Genomic DNA, 23,379 nt, shown 5'->3' with positions numbered 1-23,379 from the left:
TTAGCACATACAAAGAGTCTGACCTGGATGTATAAACCAAAAACAAAAACCTTCTAATTAAAACACAAAAGATGGTGAGGAAAGGAGAGACTAGAAAAAGGAACAATAAACAGTGGTTGCCAGAAGCCCTTTTTGCAGAAATGTTTATTTTTTTTTAAGATTTTATTTATTTGAGGGAGTGAGCAAGAGAGCGAGCGAGTGAGCACAAGCGGGGTGGAGGGGCAGGGAGAGAGAGAAGCAGACTCCCCGCTGAGCAGGGAGCCCAATGCAGGACTGGATCCCAGGACCCTGGGATCATGACCTGAGCCAAAGGCAGATGCTTAACCGACTGAGCCACCCAGGTGCCCCAGAAATGTTTAATTTAGCAACTGGATATTGCTGTACACTTGTATCCTGTTAGATATTTATTCTTTTTAGCCATAGCTAAAACCTTTTGGGTATCTTAAATGCCAGAATGGGAGTGGCCCACATCCTCTTTCTGAGAGATCACAGGCAATTGTTTTTTTTTTTTTTTTTTTTAAGATTTTATTTATTTGAGAGAGAGAGCACATAAGAGGGGGGAGGGTCAGAGGGAGAAGCAGACTCCCTGCCGAGCAGGGAGCCCGATGTGGGACTCGATCCAGGGACTCCAGGATCATGACCTGAGCCGAAGGCAGTCGCTTAACCAACTGAGCCACCCAGGCGCCCCAGGCAATTGTTTTTATTTGAGCTGCTACCCTGGTATCCTGTGACCTTCCTACTCTGACCTTCTCCAGAGGCAACCATCAACAGACAAGGGAGGATCTTAATGGACTATGAAGTGGCCTGGTATGAAATTAAAGAAAAGGAGAGTCCAACCCACCCAATCACATCAAATCTAATGAGGGGAAAGGGCACTGAATTTGAGCAGAAGAGGTTGTAAGTAGAGACAAAGTCTTAAGATTAGAAGACTCACTAGATGATGGAGCAATCAATGCCTGCTTCAGAGTGGATGAGGTAACCAAGTCACCAGATCCAGCCACTGAAGTACAACTGGAATTGCCATAGACCTAAGACAATTAAGTACTATTATCCCAATTCTCCTCAAACCAAACTATGTGACCTGAAATTGCGTTATGTGTTTCCTTACATCCCCACACATCCATATAAAAACCTAACAGCAGGTCATCGGATTAAATACCTACTTATAGTTACTTCTTTCTTTATGAAAAGGAAAAATATTCTAAAAGCAGTAGAATAATAATTCTGCTGCATTTATAGGACTTGCAAACCAGCAGGGCAGGTTGGCTAAGCCTATTCAAGACCCGCTTAAATTGCTAAGGTTATTTACCTATTTATGTCAAGAATTATATCCCAGACTTCTGGGTAATACCAGATGGTGCACTAAACACAGCTATTTGTTGATCCTTCCCCAAACACCAAGTTTTTTTGCTTGTTTTTTTTTTAAGACAAACCCAAAGGGACAAAGAGAACTAGAGATTACAGCCACAAATTTTGGAAAGCTGAAATATAAATGGCCAAAAGGTAAAGGACTCAAAGACCCAAGAAAACTGAATCCTAAGGTAAGCCATCAGGGAACACTTCCCCAAAAGAATAAGCAGAGATAAAATGGGAAAGGTTAACAGAAAATCTTTCTGAAATGAAATTCCCAGATCCAGTCTTTTAGACAGGCAGACAAATGCCCTTCCCTCACTCTTACAAAAAGCTGAAGATAATCTAGAAAGGGTTAAAACAAAGGGTTATAGGGACTAAGGAATCACCAGATAAGATGGAGGCAGTTTAGGTTAACATACGTACTAGATCCCCATCCATGGTGTGTTGGTAAATATAAATGTTTAACGACTACTTGGGGGAGGAGGGGGGGGGGGACAAGGGTAGTTATTTGTAGTATTTTCTAAATTTTTATGGTATAAATACTCTTACATGGCTGCTTCAAGCTAAAAAATGATATCACTGTACACAGAGTTCAGAAGAGATGTATGGTAACCTATTATTAAATAGTATTTCCACCATATAAATTAGATGTAAATAATATCAAGAACTTCCATAACAAAATGTAATAAAATAATTAGGGGGTGGCAAATTTTTAGTATTTTGATTTTTAATGTAATATTTCATTATAAGTTTAATCTTTAGTAATTGTTATATTTAGCAAATGGCTTACAAAGTTCTTAAAAATTTAAGAACTGTCTCTGATGTGCCAGTACCAGTCACCAACCCCAGCCCCCTCTATCAATACCCTTTCCCAAAAGGTTGACAGTCGGGCCTTCACTTTCAGGCAGGGGAGATTAGAAGAGACTTCTCAGGAGAATATTACCGATTAGTCTAGGAAAAATATAAAGATAATGAAAAATTATCAAACAAAATTCGTTCAGGGGATGCCTGGGTAGCTCAGTCAGTTAAGCGTAATGATTCTTGGGTCCTGGGATTGAGTCCCACATTGGGCTCCCTGCTCAGCGGGGAGCCTGCTTCTCCCTCTGCCTAACACTCCCCCTGCTTGCATGTTCTCTCTGACAAATAAATAAAATCTAAAAAAAAAAAAAAAACAACAAACAAAAACTTAAAAAATTCATTCAGCCAGATCTTCCTAGCATAAAAAAGATGAAACCGAAAAAGCAAGTTGGAAGGGAGGGCAGGGTCAGCTTCATAGGCATGTGAACAAGGCAGTCACAGAGTGCCTGGCACTTAGAAGAGCTCTGTGTTGGGTTACTGCTCTGCTGCTGTTGTCTTGAAATTCTTCAATAAATGACCCACTGCCACTCTGTACTTGGCCCTGCAAATTACGGAGCTAGTCCTTACAGAGATTATGCAGACAGAAGAAAACTCTGGGGAAAAAGATACCATGAATATTTTCAGAAACATAAAAGAAAATATCGCAAACATGAAGAACAGTAAGCTCAAAAAAAAAAAGAAAGAAAGAAAAACTAAGTGAAAGTGAGCAAAAGCATGCCTTCTTGGTAATTAAAAAATGCAATAGCCAAAATGAAAAACTCGTTAGAATAGCATAAGAAGATTGGAAGATCAATCCAGGAAGTCCAATATCTGAGTAACAAGAGTTCAAGAGAAAACTAAAAGGGGAAAAAAAGGAAAAAGGAGGGGAGAAAGTTGGGGTGCCTGGCTGGCTCAGCTGGAAGAGCATGCGATTTTTGATCTCGGGGTGATAAATTTGGGCCCTACACTGTGTGTAGAGATTAATTAAATGAACAAAAAAAAAAGAGGGGGGGAGTCACCAACAAAATAGTTCCCAGATTGAAAGGGTTCATCAAGTACTCAGTACAATGGACGGAACCAAACTCACACTAAGTTACCTTATTGTGCAATTTCCAACACTGAGAAACAAAGAACCAATCACATAAATTATCAGGAACCTAATGTATCAGAATATATTCTGCCAAAATAAAAGCATAGACCAATAAACAAGAAAACAGGAGATCTAGAAAACAAGAAATCCAATACAAAGAGGCAAGAAGTAACCCCAAGAGGCTGGTGAAGGGAAGTCCCAGGATAAGAGCAGTACATAAAAATAGTGGCAACCAGTCCAGATGGAAGCACATTTTTAAGAATATGGGAAACTAAGAAAACTAAACTGTCAGAACTTCCTGAAAAAAAATATGGATAAGATACAATCCGACCTACATTAGTGAGTAGTTTCAAGTTGAAAGTAAATAATAACAAAGAAAAATAAAAATTTCAGGGAAACCCAAGGTTGTATAGAAAAGTACAAGTGTTCAGAGATTACTCCATGGCTTAACTGTAAATAGCATGTTCAGTCTTTTTTTTTTTTTTTAAGATTTTATTTATTTGAGAGAGTGCATGGGCATGTGTGCATGAGCCAGGGGTTTGCGGGAGGGGGGCGAGGCAGAGGGAGAGGGAGAAGCAGACTCCCCGCTGAGCAGGGAGCCCAATGAGGGACTCGATCCCAGGACCCTAAGATCATGACCCGAGCCAAAGGCAGACACTTAACGAACTGAGCCACCCAGGCAACCTGCATGTTCAGTCTTAACTGTGTAAACACTGATTATCAATCTAAGCAAAGTTATGAACAACTACACTAGGATCGGAGAAGAAAAAGTAAAAAGGGTACCTGGGGAAGTCAAGAAAGAACTAAACCTTGCCATAATGGGAAATCAAGAAATACTGACTGAAGCTGACCAATCAAGAAATCAGAATACAAACATGCTGTTAATAATGACAGTATTCAGAACTTGCTACCTCAAAATATGGTGCCTTGGCATACTACTTTAAACTGAAGAAATTTGAGAAACAGCAGGTGCAGGAAGGACTTTCTGATCTTCCCTTCTCTCCTTTAGCAGGTCCTAAGATCTTCATGTAAAGAGATGTCCTTCCTATACCCGGAGGAAAGGAACATCCTTTTCTGTGAAGATGGAGGGATAGAGAGAGAAATCCAAAGGAAATGGCTTTGCTAAGTTTCCTACAGTTTAATACCCTCAGTTTATACTCTTTATAGGACGTTTCACTCTTCCATCAAATATAGTATAAAAATACTCAGGCTTAACCATTTTTTTAGGTCTTCATTTCCTTATGAGGCCTCCTGTGTCACATAAACCTTTTATTAAATAAATTTGTATGCTTTTCTCTTGTTTTTTTGTCAGTTCAATTTACAGGGTCAGTTCAATTTTTGTTTTTTTGTCAGTTCAATTTACAGGCCCCAGCTGGAGAACTTAGAAGGGTAGTAGGAAAAAAATTTTTCCTCCCCTACAAGAACACAGAGATAAATGCAAAAAGAATCAGCTCTAAGAAATTAAAATGTTTGCCTCCAGAGAGGGAGAAGTGGGAGATGAAGTGGAGGAGAACTGCTGCTTTTCAAAACACATCTTACAGAGCTATTTCATCTTCATGCACATTTAAAACTTTGATTAAAAAAACACAAAATAAAAACATGAGAAAAACTAGCAGAAAATCTTCAGAATGTTTTAGTTCATGATTCTTCTTTCAGATTACAAGTTTTCTCAACAAGAAATTTTTCTCCTTCCATTTGTTCAAGATTTTCCAAATTTTCTACAAAAATGTATTACTTGTATAATAAAAAGTTAAGCATCTTATTACTTCTGTCTAATGATGTAGGAAAGATGTTAGGGTTTGGAACCAATGGCCAAGAAAGAATTCTTGAGATGTCTTTGATGCAAAAAGGTGATTTTATTAAAGCATGGGGACAGGACCCGTGGGCAGGAAGAGCTGCACTGAGGTCATGAGGAGAGGTTGATTATATACTTTCAAGTTGGGAGGGGGTCACGGATAGCTTAAGTCTCTAAGGAATTCTAGAAGCAAGGTTCCTAGGACGACCTTGAGGGGGCTAGCTATTGTTAGGAAAAGGTCATTTATTGCCGTCTAATAAAACCTTAGTCATGAGACCCTTCAGATGTATATCAGCGGGTCATATGCTTGGGGGATGACTGCCAACATATATCTTGCACCGTAGAGATAAAGAAAGTTTCCAGAGGAATTTTTATATGTTAAAGTAGACTTAACAAGGATCCTGGGGGCTCAGGGTAAGATTAAGATTCCCTTTTGCCCTTAGCAAAGTATTAACATCAAGGCAGTTGAGTTCCTAGAGGAATGTCACTCTGCCTGTTTCAAGAATTCATCAATGGGCTGTAAGTAGTACGGAAATTTAATTTTTCTTTTGCCTTTGTTTCCCACATCACCTAATATTCAAATTCATCTGTAATTCCAACTATTAGTTAGGGATATTGCTGTGTCATATGATACCCAATCTGGCCCAACTCAGGAAAAGGTGGTAGCTTACCTTTCAGAAGGTAGTTAGCTCAGCAGTTTATACCAAATGACTCCATATCTCACACTGGGTTTCCCTCTGCAAGCCTACATTCTTTCCAAACAATATAAAGAGACTTTCCATTTAACTCTGTGAAAAATTCAAATAAACATAATTAACTCTAGAATGTGTCTTTAAGCGGGCAACAAATTCAATTTCTTTCATACCTTTACTATTCCTGACACTAAATTAAAAGCTTTCAGTACACAGAAAATGTAATATACCATATGTTATTTGAACACACTGGAGAGCATTTGTTTTTATTCTATTTTTTTTTTTAGATTTATTTATTTGAGAGAGCGAGAATGATAGAGAGAGAGTACATGAGAGGGGGGAGGGTCAGAGGGAGAAGCAGGCTCCTCGCCAAGCAGGGAGCCCGATGCGGGACTCAATCCAGGGACTCCAGGATCATGACCTGAGCTGAAGGCAGTCGCCCAACCAACTGAGCCACCCAGGCGCCCTTTTATTCTGTCTTTATATAGCTCTCAGATCAGCTACTAGCTGTCAGCTGTCTATCTAGCTAGAAAAGTTATTTTGGTCAGAGTTTGCAAAACACACAGTTCAGATAAATGTCACATCCTCTGTTCACCTTCACAATGGATGATGCTGATGGTCATGGTCATCATAGGATGTTTAAGAAGGAATTTGCTTAGCACAGAGAACTGAGCCAATTTGCAAACACATGTAGGCCAGCCAAGGCAGCTAGCTACACATGTTTCCACTTATTCCCTTAAGAGTGATTTGGTTTGTTTGGATTTGGTATAGAATCATTTCTGGATTTAAGGAAACTAAACAAGGTTTTACAGCTTGTTATGTTGGCAGGCAGGCGGCCATGAAGAAATCCTAATCTAAAAAACATTCCTCTTGAGCTTAAAATTAAGGTAGGCTAGACATATATGAAGACATGTTCTACATTTCTCATCTTCATCTAATCATGGCAAAGATTATCTTATCTTCATTATTAATTAGTAAACCCTGGCATGCCAATGTGGTCTGTAGGATCATGAAGACTCCCCTCACACATACACGCCCCGAACACCAGTAAAATATCTGGCATAAAATACCAAATTTTTCTCAAACTGGCAACCAGAACAATCCGCTACCAGAAGAATTTTTTTCCTCAAAGTCAAATTAAGTATTGCCAATGTACACAGAGAATATTCCAGATTAGTGGCTGTTAACCACTTTAATCTTATGATATTCAAAACTTCTTGTTCACACTAGAGTGCTTTAGGTAAATAATACTAATCTCTTCCGGCTTCTAGGTAGCTTGCAGACTTAGGGAAGTTCATCTGGTTTCTTGCCACCTCCATCCACCCCAGATCACATCCCCAAAAAAGCAGCTTGAGTTTTTTGTTTTGTTTTTGAAACAGCCTGCTATTTCCATCCTGAGTTTTCCCAAACTATTTCAGGCTCTTGACAATTTTGCCAGTGACTAAGTCTCCTCCGGGGAATAGCTGCTTCATTATCACTATTAAAAACAGTCCCTCCTAATACTGACTGATAAGGATCTGGAAACTCATTGTGACTTTGAGAATGCAAATCCCACCCTACCCAATCAAAAGATAAATGCATTTCAAATGGAATAACAAACTCACCACAGGACAGAACTCCAGCAGGCTTTGTGTTCCAATTAAACTACTGAGTTTTGTGCATATTCCTAATTTTTACTAATATGAAGAATTTGTTACCATTTCCTTCCTCATAACTAATTAATACATACATTACTAAGAGCCAAACAAGCAAAATAAACAAGGCAAACAAAATACACACACACTCTCACACACAAAAACTCAACAGCAAATGTCCTAATCCTAATGTTTTTAAAGTAATACAGCCTTCCAAGTCATCTTCTGTCTCAGAAATATTTTGTGCAGTACATGTGTTGTATGGGTAACTTTTGTTCTTGGCAAGCTAGTCCTCCTGGCTTGGAATATCAACAGCAGATAACCTCAAATAAGAGGTCTTTTCCTATATTCCTCAAATGGAACAACTACTTAGAAACTTAATTCTTGCAAAATGAATATCCAAAATAGAGATGATCATAAGTTTATTTCTATCACCGCCACTTTGGTTCTATCTAGCTTCCTTGTGTTACTGAGAAATCACATAATCATAATCCATCATTCTGGAAACCTGAGTGATACAGAGATGACTCCCCCCTCTATGCATAGTTCCCCCATAAAGCAGAATCCAAAAGTTCTTTCACATCAACCACATCACTCCCGCAGTCACTGAGGAGAACATGCAGTTCAAGGGCACTAAAACTTTTTTGTGCCATAAATTCCCTTGGCAGTATGTGAAAACTATAAACTTTTTTTTTTTTATTTATTTAAGAGAGAGCGAGAGTGAGAGAGCACAAGCAAGGGGAGAGCAGCAGGAGAGAAGCAGGCTCCTCACTGAGCAGGAAGCCTGATGTGGGGCTCAATCCCAGGACCCTGGGATCATGACCTGAGTCGAAGGCAAGATGCTTAACCAACTGAGCCACCCAGCCACCTATAAACTTTTTTAAAGCAAAAACAAACATATACACACTAAGAAAGCCAATTACATTAAAATACAGTTATCAAAATATTTAAAAATTCATACAGTATAAAATACATTTCTTACTTTTGTAATATATAAAGTAACAAGCTCTAATGACAAGTCTATTAACTACGATAATTTCCAAATTATGACCAACATAAATATTTTCAAGATATCTGCAACAACTGCAATATGATAAAAGTATCTGTGATTTCACAAAGTCACAGGGACTGCTTGCTAATTTGCTGTGGTTTAAAGGAAATGGTAAATTTCAGTTAGAGATTAGTAAAAACAAGTATCTAACATTTTTCTCATTCAAGTTCATGGACCCTGATACTTTTAAAATGTAATCGTTTTGGAGCATTTAAAGAGGCAAGAAGTAACCCCATTTAGAGATCACCTGGTTCAACCTCTTCATTTTTAAAGATAGGGAACTAAGGAGGAATTGATGGTACTACTGCCTAAAGTATCTTGATTCAGAATCACTGGGTTCTGTTTATAGTAAATCACTGTTTTCTTCTGAAAACCTGAACTTCACATCTAGCAATACTTAGCACTTACCTCAAGCTTGCATCTCAGTTTCAGCATCTATAAAATGAAGATAATAATCCAAATATGGAAGAACCTTAATGTGAAAATCAAATGTAAAAATCCATGTTAAAGTACTATAGCAGTACCTTTAAAGGTAAGGCTATTACTAATGAATTCCATAAGAAATCAAAGACAAGTTATTCTTGTTTCCTAGTATACCTTAAGCATCACTGAATTCTGATTTATTTAATACATTAAATATTTTATGCTACTAAGTGGATCTCCCAAAGGATAAAACTGATCCTAAAAATAAGCCACTTCAAATAGAAAATGATATGCTTAGAACAAAAAATTTTGGCTTTGGAGTCGCACTACTAGAAGCTATATGCCTGTAATTCTAGGTAAAATACTTATTTTCTCTGATCCTCCATTTCTGAATCAGCAAAATAGGAATAAATGCTAACAACCATATGTGATTGCCATGAACGTCATTAAGTATCAGTCTTCTTCTCTTAAAGGGGCCAAGGAGGAATAGAAGATTCTGTAAAGCAGTAAGCAAGCTTTTCTGACTTCTGAATTATGGGTATTTGTTTTCGCCTCTTTCATCACTTCATACAGTTATTTAACATAGGATAAAGTATAGCAGCAATAATATCTTTCCTTAATGGTCAGTACAGAATCCCTAAGCAATCTAAAACAGAGCTATTCAAATAGCCAGCAATTTTTTCCATAGAAAATCGTTGTTTAAAAATACACAGTACAGATAGTATTATTACTGTGCATTGAAAAAGGAAAAGGATTAAAACTAAAGACCATTCCCAAATTTCTAAACAGACTACAGTAAACCAATGTTTGGAGGATAAGAGTCACCCAAAATAATTTAGACATGTAAGTATTTAAACACGCAAGTGAAAAAATAAATGCCAAGAGAGGCAAGGCCACTCAACTTCTTTCCACACGTTTTGTTTTGCTTGCCTCCACAAAAAGAAATCAAAGTGGTCGACTGCAGACATGTCAAAATTATAGTGACAAATATGCAAACATTTTAGTTGACTAGGAACAATATACAGAAAATACAGTAGGTAGTCCAAGGGCACACAAAAGGCTCATAGTACACAGCAGATTTGTTAAACACTCGGGGTGGAAAAAAGAACCATTATCTGCCATGCCCTCCTGTTCCACCCTTTTATTTGTAGTCATAACTGCAAGCTGTTTTAAAGACAATGGCAATGTTATTAAGGGTACCTTCATGCTGTGCCAAAGCACATATACATAGCAATTCAGAACAATCAGTCTTACTTTCATAAGAGCAAAAGTTGCAGCCAAATGAAATGGGTGGATACCATATTAAACAACCTTGGAATTAGCTAATAGGATATAGGAAAAAATGATCCTAATGCAGATGCTAAATTCTCTTCCTCCTTTACACAATAAAAAATTTTATTATTTGTAAAGTACTAATGGAGGAAGGTTCCATTTAGTAAGACCTAAATATGGACTGGGTTTTTTTAAGAAGATTTTATTTATTTATTTGAGATTTGGGATAGAGGGGAGAGAGCACACAAGCGGGGGTGGGGGGTGGGCAGTGCCAAGGGAGAGGGAGAAGCAGACTCCCCACTAAGCAAGGAGCCCAACATGGGGCTCCATCCCAGGACCCGAGGATCATGATCTAAGCTAAAGGCAGATGCCCAACTGGCTGAGCCACCCAAGTGCCCCTAAATATGGATTGTTTTTAAGCACAAAAATGATTATTTCCTTGCATAATCTATAAACTTAAAATATATGCGCTGGATACTAGATATGACATCATATAATTTTCAAAAGGATATTGTATAGAAACAACTAAGTAGAAACCTTTAAAATATAAGCACTGCAACTGTACAAAAAACCATGTGTTTCACAAACTTTTAAGAGAAGTGGAGGGGCGCCTGGGTGGCTCAGTCGTTAAGCATCTGTCTTCGGCTCAGGTCATGATCCCAGGGTCCTGGGATCGAGCCCCACATCTGGCTCCCTGCTCGGCGGGAAGCCTGCTTCTCCCTCTCCCACTCCCCCTGCTTGTGTTCCCTCTCTCTCTGTCTCTCTCTCTGTCAAATAAATAAATAAAATCTAAAAAAAAAAAAAGAAGTGGAAATTCACTGCAGGCAATAAGTAGCAAAATAAAGCTTAGTTTGTAGGCGTATTCTACTATTCTTATACAGGCTTAAAATGTGCATTTTATCTGTCATTGTGGTTTGTCAATATTTTATTCAATCTACATTACATTAATGCTTTATTAACTGACTTCAAGGCAAAAATCAGAAAAGGTATGAAAAAGACATTTAAGGGACGCCTGGGTGGCTCAGTTGGTGAAACATCTATCTTCAGCTCAGGTCATGATCCCAGGATCCTAGGATTGAGTACTGCATGAGGTTCCTTGCTCAGTGGGGAGCCTGCTTCTCCCTCTGCCTGCCGCTCCCCCTGCTTGTGTGTGCTCTCTCTCTTTACCACTCTCTCTGACAAATAAATAAAACCTTAAAAAAAAAATTTTTTTTTAAAAAAGACATTTAAAATGATACGACTTTATAATCACATCAACATGGCCTTATACCTTTTACTAAGGTGGAGGAAAAATAGGGGATAAAATTCAGGTCTTGCGGGAAATTCCACTATTGAGCTGATTCAATGAAAATAGCTTGTTTTTAAAAGTTCTATTTTTGAAACTTTTTTCCCAGATGCAATTCTAATGCATTAATTACAACTTATATTTTAGGTCAATTAATTGCTAATGTGAAAGAAATCTATTGCTTAAACTAAAATGAAAGGGGAGCTGAGAAGGGAGTGTCTTCTCAGACCAGCTATTCTTAAAAGAATCCCAAGGATTTAAGCTCTTCTTGGGCACTTCCTCAGTAGATACAGCATCTACTGCCTTAGTGTGCTAGGAACCATTCGTGATCATTTTTGCCACAAAGAACAAAAAGTACATAAATCCCATATTTTTAACAAATCTTAAAAATGTATTTTGAAAAACAAACTAGTCTCAACAGAGCTCCAAACAAGATGATTACAATAAAAATGGGTTGGCCATCTAAATTATTTGCAATTTACAGTGACTGTAAACAAAATGGTTTATCATTATTTAAGACTGAGGCCACATTTTTTTTATTTTATATTTTTTAAGTTTTTATTTTAATCCCAGTTAACATAATAGTGTTATATTAGTTTCAGGTGTACCATATAGTAATTCAACAGTTCCATACATCACCCTGTGCTCATTACAACAAGTGCACTCCTTAATTTCTGAGGCCATACTTTTAAACATACCTGGCAAATTAGGTGAGAATGAGGGAAGAAAGTACTCAAAAAAACAAAAGAGAGGTATATCTCATGTCTCAAAATGACATTCCCAAAAAAACTACCCAAATCAAATTTTTGTAAATTGGCTTCTATTTTCCTCTTCATCTCTAAACAAAGTACTGTTGTAATACCCCCCTTTTCAGGGGATGGGATATGGTCATACATAATAAAGAAAACCATGGGGGCGCCTGGTGGCTCAGTCGTTAAGCGTCTGCCTTCGGTTCAGGTCATGATCCCAGGGTCCTGGGATCGAGCCCCACATCTGGCTCCCTGCTTGGCAGGAAGCCTGCTTCTCCCTCTCCCGCTCCCCCTGCTTGTGTTCCTGCTCACGCTCTCTCTCCCTCTGTCAAATAAATAAATAAAATCTTCAAAAAATAAAAAAATAAAAACATGTGCAGTGCTGTAAACCTTTTCTAAATTGTATCATAAATTATTTTTAAAACAATAAAATATAAATGAGAAAATTCAATCTAAGTATTTGGAACCTACTTAAAGGTCAAAAGAAAAAGAGCTTAACTGAATAGAACATAGAAGACTAATAAATCATTCACTTCAATCAAACCCCCACACCTCACCCACCCTCACTACTTTGAAGTACAGGAACTCTGCTATTCCCTTGACATTTATAGAAGCCACAGTTTGGCGTATTTTGTGTGTTGCTTTTGTTTTGCAATTAACTGCTATGGATCAAAGACAGAATCATTCAAAAACAAAATTATTCAACTTCACAATAAAATAAAGTGGTGGGTGAGAATGGTGAGACTGAAATATAGAAAATTCATTGGAAGTTTCCACACTAGCTCCCCGCCACCACCAAATGATATAGGATTATGTCTAATCAGTACCCAAACTTATACATTCTGAAAGATATTTTCATGGACAAGAATGACAGTGATGGTGTTAATGAGACTGGGGCTGGTGCTTCAAGCATTAAAGATAATCTATTCCCAACATAAAAAATACAGCACTCAATGTGGCAGATTTTTTTTTAAGTTTTTAATAACAGAATGAGGTTACTATTGTAAAACTTAAATTCACAAGCATAAACATAGACTTAAACGCAATTTCACTGAGATATATACTAACTCATATTAAACAATTTCATCACTTTAGCAGATGAGTCACTGTAACTAATCAATAAATCCAAATATTATTCTTTCCCTTGTGTATCCTTACACTTATCAGATTGCTTGACTTATTTTTCTGATGTAAAATTCTAAGTTTTTTAATATATACAGACACATACACATTCTTTATAAATACCTGTTACTGAGGCCTTCTTAAACCCACATTTTTAAAAAGTGTTAAATGAGGTGGTATTTCCCTCCCATGATTTAGCTTAATCCTAAAAATTTTCCTCCAGGATTCTATCTGAAATCTAGCAAGGTACCTACATTTGTTTATTGCACTACTTTATGGTACTTCTCATATTGAAATTATAGCATCAATCCACTAAAAAACAAAAAACTGACTCCTAGTTAGGTACAAAATCACTCATTATCAAAATGCCAATTCTTCTCAAAAGATTAAGTATGCAATTTTACAGTGACAAAGTCTATGTTATTCAGGAAGTCACAGTAGTTGAATTTAATGTATGTCAAAGCCCTCATTTCAGATGCCACCTTAACTCCAAATCTAGTTATTATACAGGGAGGGGAAACATCACTTGGTAGGAAAACCTCACAAAACCCTCTTTGCTGTGGAAATAACAAAAAAAAAAAAGGGTTCTTTCAACAACTTCTGAGGGTGGTATCAGATTCCCAGAAAGTGGAGTAAAATTTTTGCTTATCAAAAGGAAACACAGAAGTTTAGAAACATGGGACTTGTTCATTGGTTTATTCTTTAAGAATCAATAATGATGTTTTCAAACAGAGTAAACAAAATTCTCCAAGTCTAAAGGCAAATGCATTAAATACTCAGCTACAAAGCCGTTTTGTAATGCAAAACAAGCAAATTCTGAGAACTAGGGAAGGCAATCATAATAAACACATTTATTTAAAGTCTCCTAAACCTAATCTGAAGTATTAATTTAACTCCTGGCAACATTAACAAAATAGTTCAGTTCCCAGCTTTAAAAGAAAAACTAAAAACTAAACAGTGTTTCAAGTTAGGTGTTTTAATGCATTTTGGTAATAGCTCCTTAAAACCTGTCTTTCCAAAATCATTAACAATCATCATTGAACACTTAGTATTTCCCAAACCTTAAATGAGACCCAAAAAACAAATAAATAAGACAAACACCACCCCAGCCCTCTTATGGTGCTGACATTCTAACAGAGAACAGAAAAATAGTTACATAACATCTAAGAGCTAAAACTATAAAACTCTTAGAAGAAACTGGGCAATAAATCTTGCATTAGGGAATGGTGTCTTAGATATGACACCCAAAGTACAAGCAACTGAAGAAAAAATAGACAAAATGAAAAACTCTGAATTTTAACTATCAAGAAAGTAAAAAACACAACCTCCCACAAGGGGAGAAAATACTTGCAAATCATGTATCTGATAGGGATTTGTGTCTAAAATATATAATGAATTCTTGTAACTCAGTAATAAAAAAAACAACCCAATTAAAAAATGAGGAAAGGATATGAATTTCTCCAAAGATATACTAATAACTAATAAACACATGAAAAGATGCCCAACAGGGGCACCTGGCTGGCTCAGTCAGTTAAGTGGCTCGAGTCATGATCTCCAGGTCCTGAGATGGAGCCCCACATCGGGCTCCCTGTTCAGAGCGGAATCTGCTTCTCCCTCACTCTCTGCTGCTCCCCCTGCTTGTGCTCTCTCGCTTGCTCTCTCTCAAACTAATTAATCAAAAAAAAAAAGATGCCCAACATCATTAGCTATCTGGAAAATGCAAATCAGAACCACAATGAGATTACCACTTCAAACCCTCTAGGATGGCTAGAATCTAAAAGAGATAATAAGTATTGGCAAGGATATGAATAAACTGGAATTTTCATACACTGGTGTTAGAAATGTAAACCATGCAGCAACTCTGAAAGACAATTTGGCAGTTCTTCAAAAAGGTTAAACATAGACTAGGTACCACATGATACAGCAATTCCACTCCTAGATACGTATATACTCAAAAGAAATGAAAACATACATCCACATAAAAACATGTACATGATGTTCACAACAGCATTATTCCTAACAACCAAAAAGTGGAAACAACCTAAATGCCCATCTATTGATGAATGAATAAACAAACTTTATATCCATATAATGGAATATTATTCAGCTATAGAAAGAAATGGTGTACTGGTACGTACTAAAACATGGATGAACCTTGAAAACATTAGCTAAGTGAAAGAAACCAAACACAAAAGACCACATATGATTCTATTTATATTAAATGTCCAAAAAAGCAAAACTAGAGAGAAAGAAAGTAGATTTAGTAGTTGGCAGGGGCTGGAAGGAGTGAAAAGTATGTGAAGTGACTATTGATGAGTAAGTACAGGGATTCTTTCTGCTAATTTCATAATAGCAAGTGTACTCTTATGACTTGAATCAAATGCTCTAAAATTGATTTTGGTAATAGTTACACAACTCTGAACAGCACTGAACTATACACTGTAAATGGATTAATTGTGTGGCATGTGAATTATATTTCAATAAAGCTGTTACAAAAAATTGAAGTACAGCGGCTTTTTTTTTTTTTTAAGATTTAATTTATTTGAGAGAGAGAATGCGCATGGGGCAGGAGGGAACAGTGAGTGGGAGAGAGAGAGAGAGAGAGAATCTCAAGCAGAATCCACGAAGAGCACAGAGCCTGATGCAGGGCTCAATATCATGACCCTGAGATCAGTACCTGAACCAAAACCAAGAATCAGAAGATTAACAAACTGTGCCAACCAGGTGTCCCAAGAAGTACAGGGTACTAAGGAAACTTATAAAAGGATCCCTAATCTGAGGAATCAGAGGAAAATTAAATGAAGACCTGAAAGTGTAAGAATTTTAAAGATTTTATTTATTTATTTGATGGGACGCCTGGGTGGCTCAGTCAGTTAAGTGTCAGCCTTCAGCTCAGGTCATGATCCCAGGGTCCTGGGATCGAGTCCTTTATCAAGCTCCTTGCTTAGTGCGGAGCCTGCTTCTCCCTCTGCCTGCTACTCCACCCCCCCCCCCCCCGCTTGTTCGCTCTCTCTATTGCTCTCTCTCTCTCTCTGACAAATAAACAAATAATTTTTTAAAAGATTTTATTTATTTGAGACAGAGAAAAGGCACAAGCAAGAGCAGTGGGGGATGGGGTGGGGGCCAGAAGAAGAGGGAGAAGCAGGCTCTTCGCTGAGCAGGCAGCCCGACACAGGGCTCAATCCCAGGACTCTGGGATCACAACCTGAGCTGAAGGCAGACACAACCAAATGAGCCACCCAGGCACCCCTGCATAAGCATTTTAAAGCATCCAAATACATGGTATGTCTGAATAGCTAAGAGAATTCAAGAATGGCTGGAGTAGAGTGATGAAGTGGAAGAGACAGTAATAACACAGCTTACATTTATTGAACCTTTACCTATGTGCCTGGCACTGCTTACTCCAAAGTCTCAAATATATTTAATCCTAATAACTCTGAGGTATGGATGGTTATTATCCCCATTTTACAGATAAGGAAATGGAGGCACTGTGTAGGAAAGTTAACTTGCCCAAAGTCACAGCAAGTGGTGCTATCATGACTTGAACCAAAACATTCAGGCCCCAGAGTTCTACACACTAACACTTCACAACCCATCTTTTCCTGGAAACTGTCTATGGATTACAACAGACATAACTTTTAATCTTGTAACAGTATAGTCAATCCTGTAACAGTAACCAGATACGTTATACTTTTATACACAAGCTTATTTGGTTGAGCACAAGATGAACACTTCAGTTTAGAGACCATGTTTTATAATAGCAACCTTTAAACTCCGGAATCACACTCAGCAAGGCAGGCTGATTGATCACTTACTAGCAGCTCTGAGAATTGACACTTCCTAAAAGACTATCTTACACTTAACTTGGGGGGCACTTACTCATTATCACCATTTCGTTTGTTTGTGTGTGGGTGTCTCCTAAACCAGTATAGTGGAATGTGCTTAGAACTTGGTAGTATTTGTGTAAGAACTCACATGAATCGAGCTTAAGTCTCTAGCATGAACAAGTGGATTGATAACAGTGCCTATTACTGAGCCCGGGAAAAGATGGTTGGGAGAAAAATTCTGAGTTCAGTTTTCAACAAGCTGAGCTGGAGGAACTGTGAGACAGCCAAGTCAAAATGGATCTGTGGACCTGGAGGTCTTGGTCTTGGATCCTTAGACCAAGGAGGTAAATTTGGAAGTCTGGGCACAAAGCATGGTAACTTAAGCCATGATAATATACTAAATGCCTAGAAAGAAAGCATAGACAGAGAAAAGGTCTTAAAACATTGGTTTTCAAATATGAGCAAGCATCACAATCACATGGAAGGCTTGTTAAAGTACAAATGGCTAGAAGCCATCCCCAGAGTTTCCGATTCAGTAGGTCTGGGTAGGGACTGAGGATTTTCATGTCTAACAAGTTCCCAGGTGAGGCGCGCCTGGGTGGCTCAAGTCGTTAAGCGTCTGCCTTCGGCTCAGGTCATGGTCCCAGGGTCCTGGGATAGAGCCCCGCATCGGGCTCCCTGCTCCGCAGGGAAGCCTGCTCTCCCTTTCCCACTCCTCCTGCTTGTGTTCCCTCTCTCGCTGTGTCTCTGTCAAATAAATAAAATCTTAAAAATAAATAAATAAAACTTAAAAAAATTTAAAAAAAGTTCCCAGGTGATGTTGATGCTTCTGGTCTGGGTAGCCACACGTGGAGAACCAATGGCCTACAGCAAAGCCCTACAGAACTCTGATAGTTAAAGCAGAGAATAAGGAACTTACAAAGGTGAACAAGACGAGCCTAGAGCAAGGTAGGAGAAATACTACTACAATTAAATTATTACCAAGGTCACCAGTAACCTCCTTACTGAAGATCCAGTGGAAACCTATGATTTCTAAAACTAAATTCTACTTGCAACAAGTATTTATTGAGCACCCACCATATACCAGGCACCTCTGTTCTCTGTAACCTGACCCTATCTTCTCTCTTGGCCTCTGAAATACCATTCACTCCTTTACGTTCCTGCTTCTTTTTTGAACACCTACGTATCTGTTCTCTTGTTCCTCTCCTTCCACCTACTCAGTCAAGATTCTCAGGATTCTGGGTCTTCTCTTCATCATGCAAGCTCTCCCAGGGCAATTTTACCTAACCCTGTAACACCATCTTGTTGCCAATAATTCTCCCATACCTCATCTCTAGAACTGACTGCCTCTGGGCTTCAGATCCTATTTCCAACTCCCAGCCCAATCAGACATTTATACACTAAGCCACTTTCTTTCCATATTTTCTCTCCAAGAAGCATAACCATCCACCCAGAGACCCAAGCCAGCTATCCGTGAATCTTCCTAAAGTAGTTGTTCTCAGCTTTAGCTGCAGATCAGAACCTCCCGTGGAGTTTTGTTTTTTTTTTTTAACACCTCACTTGTAGGTCTAATAATATGACAAAAATAATTTTGTGTCCTTAGCACATATGCATGTAAAATGCTTAGCAAAAAATGCTTTGAGCACTTAAAAACAGGGAACTATCTTTATAAACACTTCAAATTTCAGCTCATCTGAGGTCTTTTCTGAACAGAATCAACACTTCTTTAAGCTATTTCATTAACAACAAAAATTAAAAAAAAAAACTCGTTTATAAGTCTCTCTAATGTAAACTTAAAAAAACTTAGGTTCAAAGTCATATTCCCACTTTTGCCAAATATCCTTTGGTATAGATCGTTACAGTTGATTCCTAAAGGGAATAGTATAAGTTGTTAAATAGGTACACCACTGGAATCATGGATCTGTAGTTGCAATTTGGCCCATGGAGAAGACAACACAAACCAGTGAGTGAGGTCTATTGTTCATAGAGCCATTCATAGAGACACTAGTGAGCCAGCCATAAATGGAAAAAAAGAAACACCAATATATTCAAACAAGCTAATAAGAGAAGCCCATTATATGATACAATGTTACTTACAAGTGTTTGCAAATGAGACATTCAATTCCGCAGTGTTATCAAAGCAAACTTGCACCTCTGCTCTTTAGTGCTATTTTGTATTTTGAATACTTTCAAGAGAATGACGAAGATTTAAAACAGCCTCTATCTTCCAAAGTATAATGTTTTGTTTGTATCCCTTGCCCAATGATCTTAGCAAATCTGTCTACTTTTTCTTGAAAAGATGTGCAGCGATGGGCAAATAATGAGTCAGTAAGTTCCTTTAAGGCTGTACAATTCTGCCATTTTCACCTAAGATGGTCAATTTCTTATAACCTGCACATAACAGCACAGCTCGAAAATAGCCTGGAATATGTCAGAAAACCAAGGAATAAAAGCTACCAAAAATTGCAACTGGAATAAAGGACAAAGGTTTTTATTTGGTTGTTCATTTGCTTTAGCTGAACAAATTAGTTTGTCTTATAAATGAATTAAGTTATATATTTTGTGTGTATGCAAATACCACCAGAGTAAATAAACACATTAAAAAACAAAACAAAACAAAACCATCATCCTTTTCCAAAAACTGACTGCCTGGTAAGTGGAGAGGGACTTAAAGCTGTTTGCTGAAATGCAACCAATGGGGAGATAAGCTTTATTTACATTTTTGATACAGTTACGAAGGTATTTGGATTGTGGAAAGCAGAGGAAGTTTGAAAACCACCCCTCCATTTTTTAAAAAAAAATAACTCTGTTATGTATGAACTAACCATATTTCCAAATAGGAGGGAAACACAGATACTGATTGGAGCTATGAAAACGTAATAATGTGGGTGAGGAATAAAGAAAGAAGAAATTTAAAATCTTTTTTCCAGTCTTATTTTTCTAGATTTGGAAAAATCTTTAACTTTCACATTTTATAAATGAACAAAATGTGTATATATAATCTAAAGGTTACCTATTTCCAATATGATATTTGAGTCCTTTTAATAACCCAGCCCCTAAAAGGTCACACAGCCTGAACCTCTCCTGTGGCAGAGAAGGCATTCCACCAATAAAGACTGTTCAACTTCATACACCCTTTGCCAAAGAACGAATAGCATGCTTTTCAAACTTCAAAACCTAAATGCAAAAGGAGGAAGTTTTAATACCATCATAGCATTAGGCTCTGGTGCATTCAGGGTCACAAGTTCATGAGGGTATATGAAGTACATCTCAAGTGTTTTTTTAGCAGATCACCAAGCCAGGCGACATAACCAAGAACCTTTCTCCAGAATCCACCTGGATTCCTGCAGGGAAAGGAACTGTGAGAGCTGCAATAGCAACCAAGCAAAAACTTGCTAGTTCAATTCACTTATGAATAAATTTATTATACATGGATCTCCAAATAAAGTGCGAAAATTTAAGGAACTGAGAATTATTCTGCTTTTGTTGTTCTCCTCTGTTACAACCAAAGAGTGGTACTCTATTGTATCAGAACCACCTAGGCCACTGAGGGTGCCTTCTACTCCAGGCAATGAATGCACAATGCCCTTGACCATTTCCTATACACCATTTTGCACCAGTGTGCTCAAGGGACCCCTCACTATAGTTCAAAAAGAAAATACCTCTCATCCACGTGGACAAAGAACAAAGGGTCTTCCAGCAGGTCCAGTGAAACAACTTCTTTAGATCAGCACCACAAGATCCATATGAATGAACAGTTTTCAAGGGGAACTGGAACTGTCCCTCTCTTTACTACCCTTGTGCCCAGATAGTCTCTCTTCTCTAAGGGTACATTTCTTCTCAAGCAATAACCTGGTCCTAGTAAACACAGCTTCCTGCCCTCCACACTTAACATCCGCCTGAACCTGCTAGTTCACAATACCCTTTGCCCTCTTTCACAAATATGATTATTTTTATTGGGGGCAGGAATGGGAAGCAAGATGAGGGAGAAAGAAATTAAGGGGATTTTTAAAAAAGTTCCTATGGCTTCAAAAGTTCCAGAAACCTTACAACCTTAGAAATAGATATTGGGATCCAAATTCTTCCCTTCCCAACAGCTCCCCACAAGCTAACACCTATGAAACTGGAGACCCCGATCCTAGTTTAGCTCCCATGGGGGAGGTCAAGGGAGGTCCCCAGTTTTCAAATACTAACTTGTAATATTTAGTAAAAATTAGTAAATTATTGATATCACAGCCTATTTAGATACAGTAATTTACAGACCCGCGCCCCCCAATTTTTAAGCAAAATATCACTTCAATTCCTGTAAAGCCTGGATTCTACTGTAAGAGTAGCCATTTTTTCTTCATTACATAACCTTGGGTGAATCACTACTTCTGAGTCTGATATTTCAGAGTTGTGGTGAGGAGTAGATCCCTTAGCACAGTACCACTCAATACTATAATTATGCAGAAAGGTCCTGTCTACTTTGTTCAAAGCAAACCAAAATTAGTGCTCACTCTTGTATAATTATTTTTCAACAGCTGGGTCAGTTCTTTAATGGTGTTAAGACATAGTTGGTATACAACATTTTACCGAAAGAATGAATAGCCTATGCTTAAAAGGGGGAGAGTGTCTATAAAGAGCGCTAGAAATTAATGGGTATTAAAACAGTTTTATCTATTTACCTAGGTTGTTCTATTGTATCAGAATTAACATAGGCCACTGTGGGTACCTTCTACTCCAGTCAATGAATGCACAATGTCCTTGACTATTTCTCATACTCCACTCTGCTCCAATATGCTCAACATAATTGTTTGCAGAGATTATTCCAGAACGGGAACAGGAAACTATCTTTGCTTAAATTAAAGGAACATTAGGAGCAAACATTGGTGGGAAGATTTATTTGCCTCAGAATCGCTTCACAAACTCTGACAACTTAGCCTCCTTACTACTTCTATTATTCACCAGAGACACAGATCTAGTTCAAATCAGAAGCAAGTCCTTACACTTTGATGTATTTGCCCAAAGACTAGCTAGATTAGATTTAGAAAGAACCTTGCCAAAGAAGGAAAAACAATTTCTTAGCCTTTAATCAATTCTTCTTTAAACCCAGGAAATATCATACAATTTGTTTCCCATAGCTAATAAGTAACTTATAACACTACTTTCTAATTATAAAGCCTATTCTACCCAGAGTATGCAGATCAGCTGCTAGCTATGAGAAAAATTACTACTAAAGGGAGTTTCTTGAGAAGATTCCTCTATCCCTACACTTTCCCCCAAACAAGATATGACAGAATCACTTGATGTGAGCCAGGGCATTTACTATTCTTTTTTTTTTTTTTTTTTCCAACCAGGGCCTGGCAGAACAGCTCCCGCAAAGAAGGGTGGCGAGAAGATGGGCCATTCTGCCATCAACAAGGTAGTAACCAGAGAATACACCATCAACATTTAGAAGCACATCCATGGAGTGAGTTTCAAGAAGTGTGCCCCTCAGGCACTCAAAGATATCCGGAAATTTGCATGAATGAGATGAGAACTCGAGATGTGCACACTGACACCAGACTCAACAACACTGTCAGGGCCAAAGGAATAAGGAAGGTTCCACACCATATATGTGTGCAGTTGTCCAGCAAATGTAACAAGGATGAAGATTCACCAAACCAGCTCTATACACTGGTTACCTATGTACCTGTCACCACTTTCAAAAATCTACAGACAGTTAATGTGGGTGAGAAGTAACCAGACGGTCAAAGTTATAAAACTGCAAAAAAAAAAAAAAAATTTAATTTCTATACTAATAACTAGCCTAACATCATACAAATTTCTTACACAACCAAGAAGAGGCAAGCAGATGGCCATTATCCCAGATCCAAATGTCTGATTCTATCTGGTACAAAGGAATAAATGCCAAAAGTCATCTCCATTTGATGTTCTGTTATTCAAACGTAGAGGCTTAGCTCGAATGTTCTTACCCGTAAACAATTTTGAGGCCTCATGAAAGAAAGTATCTTTTTTTTTTTTTTTTTTTTTTTTTTTTGACAGAGAGAGACACAGCGAGAGAGGGAACACAAGCAGGGGGAGTGGGAGAGGGAGAAGCAGGCTTCCCGCCGAGCAGGGAGCCCGATGCGGGGCTCGATCCCAGGACCCTGGGATCATGACCTGAGCCGAAGGCAGACGCTTAACGACTGAGCCACCCAGGCGCCCGAAAGAAAGTATCATTTAAGGAACCAGAAACTGCTCCTTCACTTTTGTTCTCATTAGACT

At 38.0% G+C, this 23,379-nt stretch overlaps 1 protein-coding gene across 13 annotated transcripts in view; it reads right to left on the bottom strand.

Annotated features, from left to right (window-relative positions):
* The window catches only part of FBXO34 (F-box protein 34), an 87,550-nt gene that overhangs the window by 36,740 nt on the left and 27,431 nt on the right, over positions 1 to 23,379 (bottom strand). For 9 of the 13 annotated variants that reach the window (XR_008508134.2, XM_054513719.1, XM_054513722.1 and 6 more), the window contains exon 2: positions 5,747 to 5,863. The exons of 3 other annotated variants lie outside the window; for them this stretch is intronic. The gene's annotated coding sequence lies outside the window, so the exon portion shown is untranslated. Of the gene's footprint in view, positions 1 to 4,191; positions 4,355 to 5,746; positions 5,864 to 23,379 lie in introns of all 13 variants that reach the window. One more of the 13 variants, XM_054513720.1, reaches the window with a different exon arrangement.

Source organism: Mirounga angustirostris, unplaced genomic scaffold (genome assembly GCF_029215605.1).
Source record: "Mirounga angustirostris isolate CCGP_5_RB_7025 unplaced genomic scaffold, mMirAng1.0.hap1 SCAF_9, whole genome shotgun sequence".
NCBI lineage: Eukaryota > Metazoa > Chordata > Mammalia > Carnivora > Phocidae > Mirounga > Mirounga angustirostris.
The sequence above is the reverse complement of the archived record's forward strand: the minus strand, read 5'-3'. Positions and strand labels throughout refer to the sequence as shown.